General features: G+C 52.6%; 1 protein-coding gene across 4 annotated transcripts in view; it reads right to left on the bottom strand.

The window, feature by feature from the left end:
• ANKRD11 (ankyrin repeat domain containing 11) overlaps positions 1-10750 on the bottom strand; it is a 128690-nt gene extending 117940 nt beyond the window's left edge. Inside the window, exon 1 of one of the 4 annotated variants that reach the window (XM_083870049.1) lies at positions 10590-10750. The gene's annotated coding sequence lies outside the window, so the exon portion shown is untranslated. Of the gene's footprint in view, positions 1-3265; positions 3285-3589; positions 5081-6479; positions 6499-10589 lie in introns of those variants that run through there. The other 3 variants (XM_083870052.1, XM_083870050.1, XM_083870051.1) reach the window with 3 other exon arrangements.
• Between the last annotated feature and the right edge of the window lie 6505 nt (positions 10751-17255).

Raw genomic sequence — 17255 nt, 5'->3', positions numbered from 1 at the left:
GAGAGGTTAAGTTTATATTTAGAGAGATCTGCCTGGAACTGGAAACAGTGACTTATTTTAATCAGTTATAACTCACTAAGAACTGGAAGGTGTTTCATACCTCAGAATTTGGGGTGGGGACTCCACAGCTGGGAGAACCTTACACCCCACCAGGGTTCAAAGGCAGCACAGGCCACTGAAACTCTTTTAGAAAAGCCCACAATTAAGGCTGTAAAAGCTGCTCATACTCTCCCACCATCACCACTTAGCCTGAATAGTCCTTTTTTAGGGAATGCATCTCAGTTTAGGGAATGGATCTTCTGGAGCATGAGGGAAGTTAATTGGAATGAGGCTCGTCAAGATGCAGCCACTTCGTTATTTATTTTTTTTTTTTTAACTCCCTTGGCTCGTACCCCAAAGAAAAGCCCAGAGAAAGGAAGGAGGTTATAAACTGACTCACAGTCTCTGCCACTGAAACGCCACGTTTTCAGAAAGGGTCTAAAATACTGCCCTGGAAAACAACCCCCCCTGGGCCACCCTGCCAAGTTCCTTTCCCATGGAAATGCTCTGCCTGTTCGGCGACTAACACAGGTGCAGGTTTCTTAGGGAAGGCCCAGAAAAGAGCACAAGGCACTTTTTGAAGGCGTTTGGGAGAGCTGGGAGCACAGAGCAGGGTATTCAGTGTGCTGGCACATCCGAGCTCGCTGACCTCTGCATCTGCCTCCGGAACAACGCTGGGATCCTGAGGATCGTAACTTTTTATGACAGTGGGAAAACTGCAATCTTCTCCACGAGCTCGCTCCACCCTGCACATAAAACTGCTCATAGGTTCAGCCATAAAGCAAACTCCCTCCCTTTGAAGTTGCACTCGGAGCCCCGCGCACGTTGTAAAGCCGGGCCGGAGGAAAGGCGGCGCGTTGGGGTTTTACATAACCAGCCTCGTGGAGAGCATCGCTCCCCCAGCAGCCACAGCCACTGTTGACAAAAGCAAGGCAGGTCACGGAGTATCTGGGTAACAAAAGTCCTCGGAGGTGAGCTCGGGTTACCCACAAACGCCGAAGTTGCACAGCACCCAATTTATTCCAGCCATGCTCCAGTTTCCCCCGAGGATCAGCTTCCTGCAGAGCTTCAGCTTGGTGATGCTCCAAGGTCCCCTCCACCTTTCCCTCCACAGGATATGCAGGCAGAGCAGAGGAGGGTTGTTGGAAAGGAGCTCTGGAGATCATCCAGTCCCACCCCCTGCCAAGGAAGGAGCACCTGGAGCAGGTGGCACATCCCAATCCCAGGTAGGTTTGGGATGTCTCCGGAGGGGGAGACCCCACACCCTCCCTGGGCAGCTGTGCCAGGGCTCTGCCACCCTCCACAGGAAGTTCTTCCTCGTGTTCAGGTGGGATTTCTTCTGCTTTAGTTCATGTATCTCCACACAACGTACAGAATGCGACTGTAAACAAGACTAAAAAACAAAACCCTGCCAATGGAACCCCAGCAGCAGTTGCTAGGATCCTCTGCAAACCTCACTAATTGCTGGGATTGGGTTTCCAGGGAAGCTCCTTGCTGCAGCAGCAGTGGAGGGGCTGAATGCTGTTTTTCACAAAAGAACTTGTAAAACCCCAGGCTGCATGTCTGCAACGGGCAGGATTTATATTCCAGGCACAAATCAGATTATGCTGCACACACCGTGCTCCCAGGGCTCCGAGCAGGTGGATCCCACCAGGATGAGCAGCTTTCCTGGATGCCCAGGCTCCAGGGCCAGGTTCCCTGCTCTCCCTGATGGGCTCCACATCACTTTGAGGAGACCTGAGTGACTGTGTCAGATGTCTCCCTGTTAGAAAAGTCATTTTTTCTCTGTAAACATAAGCAAAAGCAGGCTAACATGGAGTGAGATTCCAGGGAAAACCAGGCAGCCTGCAGCTTTCCTACAGGGAAAAGGGCAGGAGAGTGAGGGACACCAGGCTGCTGGGTGCACTGCCACTACTGGTAACCTCATGGCAGAGAATCCCACTGTACAAATACAGGACAAATCCACAAAAGAGAGATTTCCAAGAGCAGATCCGAGCAAGGACAGTAAGGGAGATGCAGGGGAGGGAAGGAGCTGCTCCCTGTGAGCACACACAGCACAGCACCCCAAACATCCCTGCCAGCATTCCCCACACCCCAGGAACCTTCACCTCAACACACCCACAGCTTCACTCCCCTCCCACCATGCAAAAACAAGGTCCAGCTCTCCAGAGGGAGAAGAAGATACAGGAACAACTCAGAGAGGAGAAGAAAGGCAGGAACAGACGGGAGGGGACCTCGAAAGGCAGCCAGGCTAAAATTAGAGACAAGAATCTTGGATGAGGAGGACCAAAGCAAGAGCAGAACCTCCATCAGATGAGGCTCCTGGGAAAGGGGAGGGACGGACAGCAGGGAGAAGAAACATCCTGGTGGGTGAAGCAGGGGAAGCTCCCAGACAGAACACACTGCAGGAAGAAATTAAATTCAGCATTTAAGACTACAGCCTCCAGCTCCCTAACCAAGGAACTCTACTCAGCACACCAGGAAAGAGCCACGGAGTTGACTTCTTGTCTGATCCCTTCCCCCCTGGACTAACTCAGAGGAATTCGTCTCTCACCACAGAACCAGTTTAACACCCCAGTGCCAGTGCTGATCACAGGGGAAGGGAACTGAATTCACCATGGAGCAGTGAGTAACACAGGGCACCTCTGATCTCCTGGGAGAGCCAGAAACCTTCCAGGCTGCTGGGAAAACAAGGAACAGAGAGCCCAGAGCCAGGAGAGGCACCAAGCAGGACCCCAGTGCATGCCAGGACAGGCCATGGTGAGGAGGAAAACCAGAGCAGCCACCAGCCAGCCTAATTCCCAAACCCAGCATATTCCCCTGTACATGGGGACAAGAAACCACACGAATAAAAAAAAAAATAAAATCAACATTCAAGTAGAACAGGTCCTCATCTTCAAACCCTTGCACTCAACCCATGAGCTGCTGAGAAAGGTGAAGTTTCACACACTAAATCCCTGAACTTGCTCGTTACAGTCCAGCTTGGATAAATGGAAGAAGCTGCAAGATGAAACCACAGAGACAGCTCGGGGTGGGCAGCAGCCAAACGCTGTAACCGGAGCACCCGGTGGTATTTAAACCCCCAGAGCACAGCCAGGAGCAGGATGTTTGTGTCCCCACACACACACACACCCCTTCCCTGCATTACCTACATCTCTTCCCAGCACTGCCACGGCTAATCTCATCCAGCCAAAGATATATGGATGTATTTATAGACGGGGCTTACATCTCCAGCACATCCCAAGCCTGACGCAACCGCGGAGCGCCGGTCGGTGTTGGTTACCACAACGCTGACATTTCACAATCTGCCACAGCCATCCCTCCTCCTGCAGAACGGGGAAAACACCAGCCCCGGAGTGTAAAGTCTATCCCAAAGTGCTTTCCGTGGGATACAGTCACTGCCAGTGTCAGCAGGATCTCAGCCCTGCCACCTCCTCCTCCTCCTCCCTGGAGCAGCTATCAGGAGACCATTCCCAAGGGGAGAACTTCTTGGAACTTTATCTTGGCTCCTCCTGGACCTAACCAGCCCTGCAGAAACCCAGCCACTTACCAGTCATTTGGAGCTCCTGGTACAACTTGTTTACACAGCCCAGGTCACAGGATCGGCTGGAAGGTGTAAGCAGGATATAGTTTTTATGGCTCTGAACTCCTGCCCAGATAAGCCGATAAGGGCCTGGCTGGGGGCGGGGAGCACTTTCATGTGTGCGTGATTTGAAAGGAAGAGGCACCATGAACTAACTGCAGCTAAGCAGTTGGTGCTTAATAATGAAGCTTCCATTCACCTCCAAAGCTATTTAATGCCTTTTTTCTTTTTTTTTTCTTTTTTTTTTTTTCTTTTTTTTTTTTTTTTTGGAGTTGCTAATTACACATCCTTTCATTTCAGATCCCCATATTGAGGGCAGCACTGTATTTCCACCGTATTTCCCCCCTCTGGCTGCTGAGCCTTCAGGGACACGCTGCCTTCGGATTGTGGTGAATTTTTTAGAGGGTAAAATCTCCCTTCCTGACTCTCTGATTCTTCCCCATGCCTGTGACACAGTTTTAGCAGCGTTGTGCTGCTCTAAAGGTAAATTATTCGAGACTTGCTTCTAGCCTGCAAAGCTGTCACTCTTGCAAAAATAATTACAGAGCCAGCTCCCTCCAGCCTTTGCTTTCCTGAGCCTGGAACCAGCTCACCGTGACACCCTGTGAACAGCCACATCCTCAGGGAGGACCTGAACACATCACCCAAACAAGGACCACCTTAACATTGCTCCCACAGCAAATCCACCACAGCACTGGAGGAAAGGAGATGCCTTCCCCCTGGAAAAACATCCATCCCCTCACACACAGCTGAGACAAAGCTGCTTTTACACATGCTACAAAGTTTTCTACCCTTTCCATTCTCCAAGTCCAGAAATTTCATTACATGGCATTTCAGCCACATGCAAACCCAGCACCAGCACGGACACACTTGCACCTAACAGCAAAATAAATATTTCAGTGTTTCCACAAGATATCCAGTGTTGTAACCTTTGGTTTCCGAATCCAAACGCAACATACAATCAATACCCTGCTCCTGCCACTGCAGTAATTCACAGCAGAAGGTTTATTTTAAAAACACTCGCCGGGTAAGTTTGGTTTTCTTCGAGACAGGGGAAGAAAGGCTGCCTCCAGATTTGGAGAGGATAAATAATTCAATGCCTGAATGCCAAGGGCAGCGTGCACACATCCATATGGCAGGGACAATGCAGACAGTAATATATGCTGCACATCACCACCCTGACAGTGCCTTCAACCCTGACCTAGAAAAAAAAAAACATCACTTTCTTCTGACTCCAGCAGCCAATTCCCTCCTGCTGCCACCCGCTCTCCGTGGGGTTACTGTGGGGAAGTGCCTCCCTGTCCCTGGGCCTCCCCAGGCTGCAGTTCCAGCCTCTCCACAGCCACGAGCTGCACCTTACCCACCCTGCGAACTCCAGAAAACAGGAATGAACCCCAGGGGACTGAGGCTTCAGACGTCCTCTTTGGGAGCTCAGGCTTTTCCAGCCAACACTGAGAGGGGCAGGAAAAGCCAGGATGGTTTCTCAGACCTGAGGTCTGGCGAGATGTTGGTGGGGCCCCAAGGGAGGAGGAGCAGAGGGAGAGGGGAGGCTGCACCCACCCCAGCCCTGCACTGCTGAGCCATGGGGCTCCCGTGCCATCCTCGAGGGACAGGGGACCACAAGGATCCCACTGGACATACACACAACCACCAAGACCGTGTTGGATGGACACAGGACCAAACAGACCATGTTGGATGGACCGAGGACCACAAAGACCCCACCGGACAGAGACAGAACCAAACCGATCATGTTGGATGGACACAGAACCATGTAGGTCCCACAGGATGGACACAGGACCATGCAGGTTATGTAGGATGGACACAGGATCATGTAGGATGGACACAAGATCACTTAAATCATGCTGGATGGACACAGGACCATGTAGTTCATGCAGGATGGACACAAGATCATTTAAATCATGTTGCATGGACACAGGACATGCAGACCCCATTGGATGGACACAGAAGACCACCTCTTTCCCCAGAGAAGAGGGAAGAGGCTGCTCACCAGAGAAACTATCCCTCCTATCCCCCACAGCCCTCACAGACATCAAGCCTGCAGCCACGCTCATTTCACACTCTCCAAATTAACCATCACACATCATCCTGCCCCACTGTCCCAGTCTGATGATTTCATGATTTCACTACATCCTACAACTTGAAGAAAACATTAGAACCGAGACAAAGAATTCTGGAGCCCAAAAATACCTGATATAATTAACTGCACCTTCTAACATGATTATTTCCTTTCCTGACCCCAATTATGCCTTCAGTTTATTAAAGAGAACTCAAACACAGAGCAACGTTAACACCCCAAAGAGTCACATAAACAGAAAAAAAAAAAGTCTGAGGGCACCATTACAAACAGACTTAATGGAACTCTAAGATTGGAAATGGATCTTGAAAGCTGTCAGATCAAAGCAAGATCTTTCCCGTGTAAGGACTGCATTACCCTTGGAGCCACAGAGCTAATACCATCTATAAAAATATTTTGCTCAAATGAGTGAAGAACAGCAGCGTTTCATCTGTCAAAAGGTGCGAGGCTTTTATGGGATTAGCCATTCCACATGCAGCATAAAAATTAGAGCAGATTTTTAAAAGCCCCCAGCTCAGCTGACAGAGACTCCACAGCCCGACGTGCACCCGCTTTCTCCACATGTGCTCCAGCAGATTTTTCACTGTTATTAGCATTTAAGCTTCTTTTTACTTTTTTCCCCCCCTCCATACTCTCCTAAAAGATTACAAATTGGCATCACCCATAAGCACCCTCAGCTGAAACACCACCACCACCACCACCCAGACTCGGAGAAATTAAAGATTTTTTTTAAATACCCAACAGTTGCCTGAGAAAACACACCAGAAAAACGCCAGTTCTCACACAGGAAAGCTTAAAAAGTGGAGTAGAATGTGCTCAAAACCAGCCTCCAGACCACGGGCGCTGACAGCTTCCCACCCCTTTTCCCAGCAGGATTCCAAAGGCAGCGTTTTGCCCGGATTTTAAGGCTGCACAAACCTGCTTAGGACGCTGGTGATTTCAAATAATTGCCTACACAAGCTTTCCCTTAACACTGATGGGAGTATTTTATTTTTTATTTTTTTTAATGGCCGTGCATCGGTGGCACACAAATTACGTAACACTTGGCTGAGAACCCTCCGAAAAAGCAGCTCTGTGCTGCTTAATCCCTCACGCAGGAAGGAGGAAAAAAATATTTAAAAGCTGCATACAAATCATTCCTGAGAGTGTTGTGCAGACTGGTTTAAATTAGACGGGGGTAAAAATATATGTGAGCCGATCACGAAACGCTGGAATCTTTGCTATGGAGACACCAGTTTCCCTCTGCAGCCTTTTACAACTGAAATACAGGGAATTCTCCCTGGCCATGGAGGGAGCACACAGGCACCTTCACTAGAGCTCATCAAGGAAATACGAGGAGAATAACAACCCCCATGTAAATATTTTCCAGTATTATTTGCTTTGCTGTACTGAAAAGCAGGCAGTACCTGCCACTACTTGCTCTGGGTCTAGCACCATTAAATCTTAATACCCAGGAGGAATTTCAATCCGTAAGGCAACTGCTGAGCCTGAAATTCAGGTACGGGGCAGGAAGAGGGGCAGAGCTCCTCCAAAGGCTGTCACTCCATAATTTTACAAAATGTAATTAAGCAGCTCCGGCCCTGTGCCTTTCCTTCCCTCGGAGAAGGATTTCTTCACCGAGTAATTAGCCTGTCCCAGTTAAGACTCAAGTCACCACACAACATATTTTCCCCAAAACAAAGCCACATGCGCTATTTTAAAAAAAAATATATATATTGCCATTTCCTCACAGCCACTTAAATCTCTTCCCAGCTTTTGGCTTAGTCACTGCCTGGATCTAAAACTCACTGAAACCAACCCACCACTGTGGGAGCCGCTAAAACCCTGGGTTTATTCCCACACTGGAGTCACTTCATCATTCCAGAGCACTGCCTCTTTTTAATGTATAGAAAAGCTGGAGGTAAGGAAAAAAAAACCTCTCTTAGTACTTCAAACACATGTCCAAAAGCCACAACATAAAGACAAAGAGGACAGATTAAACGCTGTAAAGACACACTCGTCGGGAACCTTCCTTTGAAGTATCTGCAGGAAACACTGTCATCACACAGCCATGTTACAATTACACAGTTAAAATAATCAGCACCAGTTGTAAGCAGCCCATCTGGTTCCCTGGAAAGGGGAACACTGCTGGTACAGTATTGATTAACACGACGAGTCTCAGTGACCCCAGAGAAATGCATTTGTCTGCTCTGCTGAGCAGCGGAAGGACGCGGCACGACGCTTGGCTTTGTTCACCAGCATTTGGGGGGGACTCAGGCCATTAAAACACGAGTGGAAAATGAAATCATCTTATCAGGTCACCCTACCACACACGAAGGAAAAAATTAAGCCAAAGGGTTTTTTTTGCTCTGGGGGTTTTTCTCTAAGGTTTCATCCCCCATCCAAACCTAAGCCTCAAACTGGACAATCTGCAGGTTTAAGTCTGAGAAAACGCTGTTGCAACATCATAAAAAACAAACAAAAAAAAAAGCTGCCCGTGGAAAAAAATAAAAAAAAATCAGCTCGCTCTGAGCCATGCTTTTTTTATGAAATGGAGACACAGACAAGAGTTCATTTCTAAAAGCAGAAGCAGAACTGAGCAGCAAAAACCAAAGCGTGGAACACGAAACGCAACATCTCCAGTTTCCAGCCAGCGCCGACATGGCCGGGGCTCCTCGGCCACTATTTACAACAGGAACGAGGCAAAAAAAAAACCAAAAAACCCTTGGGAACCGAAGGCTCCAAACACAGAGTGTTGTTTGCTGCACGGGCAACTCGGTTTTGCTGGGAGTTTGGCAAAGCAGCCCTCCTCGCACTGACTCAGACAGCCCAGGGTGACACAAGCCCCGGCTCGCCTGGATGGGCTCACAGGCAAAGAAACCCTTCTGCAAGGCTGGATGTGCCCTGGCAGGTCAGACACCTCCCGCAGGACCCGGGGAGAGCAGGAGAGCTCCTTTTCCTGCCTGCAAAGCCCCGGGCAGAGCAGGCTTTGAGCCCCGGGAGAGGCTCATACAGAGCCCCCAGAGCTCTGTGCCTCCTCCAAGCTGGATCCTGTCCTGCCGAGCGCTTCCCACGGAGAGAAAACAGGTCACGGAGCTCTGAAACACAACCAGAGTTTCCCCGTCGAGGCGCAGGGCTCACATCGTGTTCCAAACCCCCCGACCTGGAATCTGCCAGAAAATCCAGCCTGTGAAAAATCCCAACTTTTTTTGGTTTTTTTTTTTCCCCCCGCTTAGTTTTCGAGCTAATGGAGTTAAATGTTGAGCTCCTGGTAGGGCACTCACACACACACAAAGAATGTATCGATGCTGCTGGGGGACATGTGAGAGTTAAGCTGCTTTTCAACCCTCTCTGTGACTCTGTGGAGTGGTTTTTCCCCTCCACAGACAGAAAAAAAAAAAAAAAAAGGAAATAATTGGAGTCATTATATAAAAATGTTCCATTTTTTTATGGACAAAACAAAGAAAGGAGAAATACACCAAGTTCCTTAAATTTACATAAATTTCAGGCAAGCACACAGCCACTGCAAGGCAGTACAGGTGTTCCAACCTAAAAAAAAAAAAATCTTTGCCTACAGTAAGAAGGTAAAAATGGTGTGTGTCTACCCCATTCCAGGAGCCATCTCAGGAGGGAATTGTGCTTCAAGAGCTGCCTGGAATTCGCTCTCTGCCTATAGAGCCGTGTCCCCAGCGGTGAGAGAGCACTTTGTGTACAAAACCAGGAGTGGGGGAGGAACCCTTTCCTGCAACTGGATATCAAAACAGATCCCCAAGGCCGGAGGAGAAGCCAAGGCGTAAACACACGGCCCCTGTGCCTCAATGAAGGGCCCGCTCTGAGCCGGACAGCTGCTCCCCCTGGGAAAGGGCAGAGGGCACCGAGGGCTCGCCTCATCCCGGCTCCCTCCGAGGTCATTTGCCTTTCTAAACATGAATCCATCCCCTGCCTGGGGGAGGCTGGTCCTGGGCTGCAGCTGTTTGGGGCTTGGGAGGGTTTTTTTTTTTTTCTTCTTTTTTTTTTTTTTTTTTTTTTCTTTCTTCTTCCTTTCTGCAAAGGGGCAAAGGTGTCGAGCAGCCCCTCCCCGGCACACAAAGGCTCCTCGGAGGGACAGAACCAGGCAGCGATTTAAAGATTAAACTGGGAAATAAATAGAAGTGGCGGTGCTGGGGCCGGCGGGGCTCGGTGCGCACACACACACACACAGAGCAGGGCTAACGCCTACCCGGGGATGATGAAATGGGAAACGGAAATTACCATTTCAGACAACTTTTTGGTATTGTTCCTCCTAGCGCAGAGCTCACCCCAAAACGCATTTCGCCCCCCGCACACACACCCCACCCTGTACCCCTGCGAAAAAAACATCCCCACCCCAAAAAATGGGGTCTGGAGAGCCCGGGGGGGTGGCCGGGCTGCGGGCTGGACACGGAGCCCTGAGATCCTCCCACGGCTCCCCGGGAGCTGCGCACCCCAAAACACCGAGCGGCCCCCGGGCTGTGTCTGCGGCCCCCCCGAACCATCCTGCCCCTCTGGGCAGCCCCTTCCCACCCCCTGCGCCCCCCAAACAGCCCGTAAACAGCCCCCGTCCTCCTCTGCCGCCCCCACAAACACCCCGACATCCTTTTCCCACCCGGCGCTGCGGCGCTTTCCCCCCCGGAGCCGCCCCCGCCCCGCCCCGGGTCCCTCCTCCCGCTGATACCGGAGACCCCCCAATCCATCGATCCCCCACCCCGTTCACCATGCCCCCCCCCACCCCCGGCCCCCCCTCCGGGTGCCTCTCCCGGTGCTCCAGGAGGCCGTACAGCCCCTCTCTCCGGGACCCTCCCGGTGCCCTTAATAATAATTCACCCTCCGCCCCGCATATCTCGGTGCGCCCCCCCCGCTCCACCCGGCGCTTACCGGTGCTCGGCGCTCAGCAGGCCAAGGGCAGCCCCGCGGCGGAGCGAGGCCTGCGGCTGGGCCGGCCCCGCCGCATAGAGGAGGGCGGGGGATTGCGGGGGGCTCCGGGGGCGGTTTTTGGGGGCTCCGGGGGGTCCCGGGCTCCGGGCCTAGCGCGGGGGGCGCGCGCCGTGGCGGCTCCGGGCCGCGCGCTCCATCCCCCGCGCGCCGCTGAGACGCCGCCGCTCATTGGCCCGATGAGACGGCGCCGCTCATTGGAGGAGGCGGCGGTGCCGGGGTGGGAGGCGGAGCCCGGATAAACACCCCCCCCCCCCCGCATCAACCCCCCCCCCCCCCGACGGCGCGCGGGGGGTGACGGGAGCGCGGCGGCGCGCGACGTGTCCCGGCCGTACCGCCCCCCCATTGGCCGGGCGGCGCTTCCGGGGCGAGGCCAGAAGGGGCGGGAGGGGCCGGGACCCCCCGAGAGCGACCGGGACCAGAACCGGGAACGGCACCGGCACCGGCACCGGCACCGGCCCCGGCCCCGGCGGGACGTGCGGGCTCAGCTGTGCCGAGCTCAGGGACCGGGACTGGGATCCAGACTGGGATAGGCTCCCCCAGGATCTGCGGGCTGAGCTAAGCCAAGCCCCGGGACCAGGCCCACCGGGCATTCCCCGGTTGGCAGTGGGCACGGGGCACCGGCGCACCCGAAAATCGGTGTCGGGAAAAGACGCCGGTTTGGGAAAGGCGGCAGGGGATACTGGGGCTCCTGGGGGCTCCCCTGGTGTCCCTCCCACACGGGCACAGCGCTCAGGGCCTGCTCTGGGCCCGGTTCCTCAGTCACATCCTCGTTAAATCTCCCGGTGCCCCGGGTGTGCCCTGGCGCTCCGGAGGGGCGGCGCTGGAAGGCGCTGCCCCGCAGGACAGTGAGGGGGGACACGGGTGCCCTGCTCGGGGCAGTGGGTGCTCCACCAGCCCAGGGGGATCCCCTGGAGAACACGGGGACAGGCTGAGACAGCTCCTTGCCCCTGAGCAGGAAAGGTTTTAAACCCGTTTTCTCTGATCCTTTCAAGTGCTGATCACACAACACCAAAATGCTTTTGTGCAGTTTTTATGTGCAAGGTGCCTCCTGTTAAAAAAAAAAAAAAAGTTTTAAACGCCTTCTAAACAGGTCATTCCTGCTGGATAATGTCAGTCATTCCTTCGTTCTCTTGGAATGCTCAAGGAACGACTGGACTGGATGTGGCACTGCTCTGGTCTGGCTGACAAGGTGGTGATTGATTACAGGCTGGGATCCATTGCTCACAGATGGAGATGGGGAAGGAATTGTTCCTGTCAGGGTGGGCAGGCCCTGGAGGCTGTGGCTGCTCCTGGATCCCTGGAATTGTCCAAGTCCAGGCTGGTCTTGGAGCAACGTTGGCTGGTGGAAGGTGTCCCTGCAGAGAACAGATGAACTTTGAGGTTCATCCACCCCAAACCATTCCACTGTTCTGTTGTGTGTCTGTACTTTGTACACACATCTGCTGCCCCAGCCCCTCTGTGTCACCAAGGCAGCCGAATTCCAGGGAGGAATCCCCTCCATGGAGCAGGTCCCGGGGCCCTGGTGTGGGTGGCAGAGCTGTTGTTTTGTTTGCCGGGGATGGGGAAGCCTGGAGGCAGCAGCTCTGCCCATGACCTCATCTGGAACATTCCTGGGTTTTAACCCCCCTGTGCCAGGAGCGGGGCTGTAACTGGCATTTCTCTTTTGGCATGTGCAGGGCTGCTCGGGGGCACACACTTGGCAACCTGAGGGATGGTTCTGTGTGCTGGGGGTGCCACAGGGGCCCGGGAAGGGCAATCCCTGTGCGGAGCTCAGAGGAAGGAGTAGCTCAGACCCCCGGGAAGGGCAATCCCTGTGCGGAGCTCAGAGGAAGGAGTAGCTCAGACCCCCGGGAAGAGCAATCCCTGTGCGGAGCTCAGAGGAAGGAGTAGCTCAGACCCCCGGGAAGAGCAATCCCTGTGCGGAGCTCAGAGGAAGGAGTAGCTCAGACCCCCGGGAAGGGCAATCCCTGTGCGGAGCTCAGAGGAAGGAGTAGCTCAGACCCCCGGGAAGAGCAATCCCTGTGCGGGGCTCAGAGGAAGGAATGGCTCAGGCCCCCGGGAAGGGCAATCCCTGCGCGGGGCTCAGAGGAAGGAGTGGCTCAGGAGAGCGTGTCCGGTGTTAAATAACAGCAGGAGAGAGGTTTATTCTGAGCCTGTTAAGCCGGTCCTGTGTTCCACTTAGGCTTAGTCTTTTTTATCTCTACCCATCTCCTTCCTCTGTAAGACCTACTAAACCAGTGAAAAGCAAAGGGGTTGGGGTTTTTTTGGCTTCCTTTCCACTAAGCTTCTTGTCACAGCTCCCTGCAAACCCTGCAGGTGAGTGTTGGCCTCTGAGCAGAGGAGAGGGGAAATACGTGTTTTCATTTCCTAAATATAGTTTTCTCTAACTGCTTCCTTGGCAACCTTGAATGTCATCCAGGTCAGAGATCCAGTGCTGGGGAGGAAGTTAAACCCTTTCTGTGTCACCCTGACCTTTTTCTCTTTGAACACAACAGCCTGGTTCAGGGAGGAACTTTCAAGTGCTTAGAGGAGGGAAGCTGACAGCAGGAATGGGAGGATTATTTCCTTGGGGGCTGTTCTGCTGGTTTTCTGGGTGAGACTTTTGTGATGGGGATGTTTAACCTGCCTGGCTTTGTTACCCTGGGCTGGCTTTTGCTCCTTAATTGCAATACTTAAGACAAAAAAAAAAAAATTACAGTCAAATGTTGAGCACCTTTATCCTTCAATAAAGGTTGTAAGCTCTTAAATCCTAAAATAAAACAAATACCCTGGTGCTGAGGAGGAAAGAGAACATTGTGTGAGGGCAGGGAAATTAGGCCGCTTGGGGAATGTGCTTTCAGGCCTATTTCTGTCTGTCCCAGAGAGCTAAAAGGACACTGACTTTGGGGACAGAGCTCTGACCCTCCACTCCTTGCTCTGGCACTGTCTCCTGGCTCACTCTGGAGATGTGTGACCTGTGTCAGCCCCTCACCTGCTCTGGCCACCTGTGGGTGACCAAACTCACCTCAGTCCTGCAGCAGCTGTGTTGTGAGGGAGGGAAGCATCAAGCCAACCCTAAAGTCAAAAATTCCTGGGCTGTGCTGTTGTGGGTGCAGTTTCCTGCTGGTTCAGCTCCTCCCAGGATGGAGGGACGGGAAATCTATTTTTAACAGATGAAACAAGGTGTGATTTATGGCTGTACAGGGTCAGCCCTGAGTGACCAGTCAGGTGCCAACATCACAGAGGCCAAGAAAATAAAACTTTAGAACTGTGATTAAGAAAACCTTTACTTTAAGCTTGGCTCATGATTTAATTAATGTCATCTATTAACATTTTGAAGAGAAATGGGTTTGGCAAACCAAGCAGCCATTTGGGAAGGCAGTGAGGAGTACAGCTGCTGTACAGATTCAGTTTTACTAAATAAAGATACTTTCAAGCCATCCTTGTATTTCTTTGCTGTTGTTGTCCTTAAGGACACTCCATCTTAAGCTGTTCCACCTGTGCTAGATAAAGAAACAAAAGTGTGGGTTGTCACCTGCTTTACAGTGTGGTGGCTGCTTAGAGCTCTACAAGATGTAATGAAGGCTAAATTCATGGAACAGCTCTCTCATATTCAAATGTGCATTCTTTTGAAGGTCTAAGTCACTTGTTTCCCCCAGATCTGTGTGTTTTGAGGGTTTAACTCCTTGGTGCAGCCCACTGTGCACCTAGCTGAGTCCAGTGAAGCACCAGGACTGGGATCAGGACAGGCAGAGCTGATGTAGCTCCTGTGCCTCCAGAGCAGCATTTTTGGATCCCTCAAAGCTGGGAGCTGCTGTTGTGGTGGATAAAGTCTGTTTGCAAGGATTTACTTAGACCTGTATGAAGAGTTGTCCGTGGAGCTTTGTGCCTGGTGCATCCACAGAGGATGGATTCTGGGGGAAGTGCCCTCCTGCTGCTGGGTAAACGCCTTGTATTGATGTTCCAGGTGTGAACTCATGACAGCCCGGCTCTAATTACTGTTTTTATCATTCCTAATGACAGGCTTTAGCTTTCCAGGCTGCTTATGGATTTCAGGGGTGTGGAGTGACAGTTGCTCACTGGGAGCTTAGTGACCTCCTTCGATCTGTGCGGGGTTTGGAGGTGACTTCAGCCACCTCCCGCACACAGATGGATTCCCGGGCCTCTCCCAGCTCTGCTCACTCCAGCAGCTCTCTGGGGAGTGCATTTTCCACAGACTCATCTGCTGTGAGGCACAAACAGCCATTTCCCTCCCCTGCTCTGCCCCTTACCCCTGTCACTGTCTGAGTGTTGCTCCCTCTTTTTCCTGTGTTGGCTTTTACGGAGGTTCCTAAGCCCCGGCTGGCAGACGGAGCCGTGGCTGCTGTGGGGTGGCTGAGTCCCCGTGATCCCCTGCCTCCTGCCATCTGTCACCTGCCTGGTTTACACTCCCAGGGCTTTAGAGGTGACCCAAAGATAGATTAGTACCCCAGTGCAGTGTCCCTGGGGCTGGGGAGGCTCTGTGCCCCATGTCAGTGCTGTGCTGTCTCTGCCATGGAACTGGAACTCACTGTGATCCCAAACTGCTCCTACAGGAGTGAATAGGTGTGATGGCTTTGGACTGGCTCATGGAAAAAGGCTGAGCAGCTCTTCCCTGGTGAGGAGTTTCACTGTGCTCGAGGGAAAACCATGTGGTCCTTTAAGCACATCCTTTGTTGCTGACCCCAAGGTTTTCCTGGGTTCTTGGCCTTGCTGTGCTGAAGGGGAGCATCTATCCCTTGACCTTGATTTGTCATCTGCAAAGAAGGAATCGAAAAAAAAAAATCCCATCTGGTGCATGACAGAGATGCACAGTGCTGGGGGATGCTGGGAAATTCCAGGCCCTCAGAGCTGGGTGGTTTGTCCTGCTGGAGAAAAGTCCTGGCTTAGCTGCTGGGAGGGAGTTCCATCCTGTAAAAAGTCTGAATTTACCTTCCAGCAGCTTCAGCTCTGCATGTAATCCTTTGATTCACTGATGAGAAGTCTGTGGATGGTGCAGTGACCACCCGATTCCAGGTATCCATTTACCCCCCTGGCAAAAGGCTGTGTGGAAATGAGTCAGGGATGAGCTGGGGAGGCTCAGGAACTTCCCGAGCCGCAGAGGGCAGGAGTGTCTCACAGGGAACAGGGAAACAGGAGAATTCTCAGACAGAGCAGAGCTGTGTTTCCCATGGAAACTGACTTCTCTTGGCCTGAAAAGAACAAGATGTGGCTGCTAATGCTGCTTCCTGCTCCTAACCTGCTCAGGAGATAAAGCAGGGATTTCAGCCTCCAATTCAGCACCTTTCCCCGGTAGTAAACAGACGTGGCATTACTGAGTGATGTCATGGCTGGAGCATATCCCAGCAAGGCCAAGCTGGATCAGGTTATATCTGTCCTCTCAGAATATTGGCTTACTCCCAAAGGAGCATATTGCCAGTGCAAGGGCACTGACTGGAGCCACCTTTCCCAAGGTCACCTCTGGCACGCACAGAGGGGACAGCCTGAGCTGCCCATGCAGGGCAGAACCCCCTGACTCCCCTTTCTGGCATCACTTTGTATTGGCACCAGCAAGGCAAAGACTCCCCCAGCCTCCTTCATGGAGCTGTGGAATGGTTTGGGTGGAAAGGGACCTTAAAGCCCATCCAGTCCCATGGGCAGAGACACCTTCCACTGTCCCAAGTTGCTCCAAGCCCCGCCCAGCCTGGCTTTGGACACTTCAGGGATCCAGGGGCTGCTCTGTCCAGCCTCCCTGGTGCTCTATCATCTGCTTACCTTTGAAGCCCAGTGTGAAGAGAGGGATGGAAATGGTCCCAACTGCAGCTCTGTGATGTGTCTGTAAATAACCAGCATTCCCAGTCCAACCTGGTCACATCCAGGCCTGGGTGTTCCAGCTGGCAGTCAGTGCAGCCTCCCTGGGTGTTCCAATGGTCTGTGTGTGGAGGTGCCCCCAGCTGCCACATCCCCTTCAATCTCTGAACAGCCTTCATGTCTGTAAATTGAACTGTTTGATCCAATCAGTGACACAAAATGATTTCCAGGAATGAGGGGACATGAAGGGATGGGGCAGCCACAGCAACCTGTGCCAGGGCCTGACCACCCTCAAAGTAAATATGAATTTCTATGTGTTTCTTCACTCCCTTTCCCTCAGAACACAGTTCAGTCCCTCACTCCCAAAGGCTGTTTCCTACCAGAGCTCACTCCTACCTCAGGCTGTCAGAAGGGGAACCTTCCTCAGCAACAGCTGCACAGGGAGGGAGCTGGTCTCTTTCCTCTCTGCTGAATCTAACACTGCAGAGCTTGTTCCTTCTTTTCCCAGGCATTACAATTACACGGGATTAGGAGGGATAAAATCCCAGAGCCAGGCTGGTTGTGTGCTCACACCTCCAGCATCAGGCCCTCCCAGTGGTGGCTGCAGCCTCTCTGTTACCCTTGCAGGGATCCTCTCACCCCTCTCAGGCGTTTATTCTCCTGCCTAAATAATCTGGGACCAGACCAAGGCCGGGCTGGGCTAAGCTGGAGAGCCCGGAGAAGGCCGGGCTGGTGGGGAAGTGTCTGCTCCAGGAGCCGTGACCGAGCCGGCCCAGCCCGGGGAGCGGCGGGAGGGCCCGGACCGGGGGCTCGCTGGCC

Source organism: Zosterops lateralis, assembly GCF_965231275.1.
Source record: "Zosterops lateralis genome assembly, chromosome: 12".
Classification (NCBI taxonomy): domain Eukaryota; kingdom Metazoa; phylum Chordata; class Aves; order Passeriformes; family Zosteropidae; genus Zosterops; species Zosterops lateralis.
Note: the sequence above shows the minus strand (reverse complement) of the source record. Positions and strands in the feature narration are given on the sequence as shown.